This window comes from Anneissia japonica, unplaced genomic scaffold (genome assembly GCF_011630105.1).
Source record: "Anneissia japonica isolate Jap-2015-1 unplaced genomic scaffold, ASM1163010v1 scaffold287740_len772037_cov194, whole genome shotgun sequence".
Classification (NCBI taxonomy): domain Eukaryota; kingdom Metazoa; phylum Echinodermata; class Crinoidea; order Comatulida; family Comatulidae; genus Anneissia; species Anneissia japonica.
In genome coordinates this window covers 750,526-753,891 of record NW_022736571.1, presented here as the reverse complement: position 1 = coordinate 753,891, position 3,366 = coordinate 750,526, and positions in this window count along the sequence as shown.

The window sequence follows — 3,366 nt, the reverse complement described above, 5'->3', positions numbered from 1 at the left end:
ATTCTACTACGCGACTGCCCCCGACGCACACCATCGCGTCTGCGTTCAACTCACACAGACCCGACGCGACAACAAATCGCGTCGGGCTGCGTCGGCCGACGCTGTCTGAGTTGGCCTTGCCCCTCTCCAACTAGGGGTTTTTTCAGCATACGAGTTACAAGAGAATGCCGAGTTGCTAACTCGGCAAAAACTCGTAGGACGATTCGGAAAGCTCGGAGTGGACTCTTACCTACTCGTAGCAGCTCTGAACTCGTAGCGCTAATTTTGAACATGTTTAAAATTATCGCCACGAGTAGATAACTCGTAGTAAACTCGAAGAACTCGTAGGTAGCTCGTAGAGTACTCGGGGTACTTCTACCTAGCTCGTACACTACTCTGGATACTAGTCGGCGGTTTTGTCATCTACGAGTTTGATGCGAGCACCCAAAAACGAGTACGAGTAAGTACGAGCGCACCGAGTTGAATCGTATCTAATTCGGTACAAACTTGTTACGCTCTTAATAATTTCGTAGTTAACTCGGTGCTCTGCTCGGCATAATTCGTACCTCACTCTTAGCTAACACGTAATAAGCTCGTATAGGCCCTTTCCAAAGATCACGAGTTTTAACTCGTAGAAATCGTACGACTCTTAGGTGAAATAAACCTAGGTGGGAGAGGGGCTACTTTAAGTTTGCTACCAGTTGTCACTGACATTAGAAGACGGCGTCACGTCGTCTGACGTTCACTGGAAGCGGAGTTGGATTCGCCGGCCGACGGTCGCACGACTGTCGTACGACGCAGCGAGTGCCTGGCTTAATTGTGTTATCACTACTTTGTGACCGGGAATGTTTGGTGTTAAATTTCCAAATGGTAGAATTACACCCCTCGTTTTTAACCTTTGGACCGTGGTCTAAAAACGAACGCCACCTAAAATTGGAGTTTTTGTACGAAATACTATTTCGTTTGTATGCGATCCATCGTTTAAAGAATGGCGCTCTAGTTTAAGAGACTAATAATTTTGTGATTTTTAAAATGTAATTTTCCATATCACCTTTTGAGAACAGTTAAACAACAGCCAACTTGTGATCCATGAGCCAATTTTTTGTTTTAAAGTTTTAAAATTATCAATATGCAAACATTTTTGCCAATTGATTGGTGGTTCTTACAGCAGGTTTGGCCCACCCACTAAATACTTGGCCCTAAAACCCGACCAATCCTGTTCTGCCAGTGCTGCAGGGTACTAGTAAGATGGCCTCCTTCACAGTAGTATTTTACTATTTTCTAAATATCATCAACACAATTATCTTACTAATTTTGACCATAGACCATATTCTTATTATTAGGTCAATAATTTGATGTTGGTTAATTTTTCTTAATAGAGAATGTGAATTTAGAAGAGGCTTCGTGGCCCATCCAGTCCCTCTAAACTGGGGATTAAAACTTTGTCTCTGAGAGCACACATGGTCAAGACTCTCTGCAGTACCGTGCTGGGTAGTAGTAAGAGGAGTTCGGGGCCTCTCCGGGACATTTTGGGCTGAGGGTCAGGGGCGCTAAAGGCATCGACGATTGGTGGCGCTGTAGATTCAACATCCAGAGAAAGAACGACTACCCAACCCTACACCCAATTCGTTATTTTTACGCCCGTAGACGTTAGTGAGGTGGCCACTATTCTTAATGTCTTTGTAAACAACAAATCTCTTGGTATTTACGGTTTTCATGCTAAAATAATTGAACACGTTTTGATTTAATTTCGCTCCCCCTTTGTCACATATTTAATCTCTCCATTTTCAAACAGAATGAAGCAAGCCCATGTAACTCCTATTTCTAAATCCGGGCACAAATCCGATATTTCAAATTATTGTCCTATATCAATTCTTACTATTTTCTCAAAAGCCCTTTAGGAAAAATATTTATGACAGAACAACCAACTTTATTCAAATATACAACAAACAATTCGAATTTAAAAAAAGGTACAATGCCCCTATGGCTCTTACTAACCTTACGAACACAATTGTTGAAGCATTTGAATACAGCCAATTTGTTACTAGAATTTTCATCGACCTTTCTAAGGCTTTTGATACGATCGACCACAAAATTATCTTATACAAATTATCCCATTATGGAATACGTGACTCAGCCCTCTATGTGACTCAGCCCCTCTATCTCTTTCATATGTTACCTTTCAAATCGTAGTCAGTGCACCTTTTAATTTACTAAGGGGGTGTGGGTATCCGTGGTAACCCCACCCCCGGATTTTTTCCGTAGATACCCGGAAATGCATTCCTTAAATCTGGCCTTATAAAAATTCGCCTGGCCGTATAAAAATTCGCCTGGCCGAGACGTTAGAAAATTCACGGCCAAGCTATATTTGGCCGAATTTATGAAAAGTTTTTTTTTTCAATATAGGCCTATAGGCTTGGAATCTACATCGTAGACTTTTTTTTTTGGATATGTATGATTGTAATCTTGTTTGTTTACACTGAACGTTCTTAGTCGTAGGTTACTCGCACTAAAAACTTATTCATGTTTAGCCTATTAGTACGGCAGCTTAGGGCCATATTTGGACTTAATGTGGACATTCCGGACAAAAGCACCAATTTTTTTTTACATGCTCCTTATGGTCATAGCATCAATTTTTGGTAGGAACCACCTCATCCGAGGTCATTATGGCGGCCATCTTGGATTTCAAAATGGCCGCCTAATAAAACCTATGTTTATCTATATCTCCGCTTCTAAACCACTTGGAATTATAATTCTAATGTCTAAGAGTATGTTTATATGATCGAGGAATACCATCATATCATTTTTGACCTGGTCAGATTTCCACAAATGGGTCATGTAATGTCATTCAAGGTCAAATATTGTATGGTATCTTTAAAATTACGTAATTGTCAAATTTTACATTAGAATCATACCCAGGCTCTCAGAATTCAAACTTTTTACTATGAATTACAATATTTCATTCGAGGTCATTCTGGCAGTCATCTTAAATTTCAAAATGGCTGCCATGCAAAACCTATATTTATCAATATATCGGCTTTTAAACAACTTCCAATAAGAATTAGGATGTCTAAAAATATATTTTCATGGTCAAGGATTTATAGCACTTGTGACATGGTCAGATGGTCATTTAAAGTCATTAAGATTCATTTCTCTGTTAAATACGTAGAAAATCTTAATAGTTTGTAAGTGGTCGTGTTTTAAAGCAAAATCATACATAAGCTCACAAAATTCAATTTTTGATAGGAGCTATTTCATCAGAGGTCATTATGACAGCCATTTTAGGTTAAGGTCATTTAGCGGCCATATTAAATTCCAAGGTGACCACCATGTAAAACATGTTTTGTTCCTTTAAATATGTTTACTGTACTGCATAGTCAAAGAATA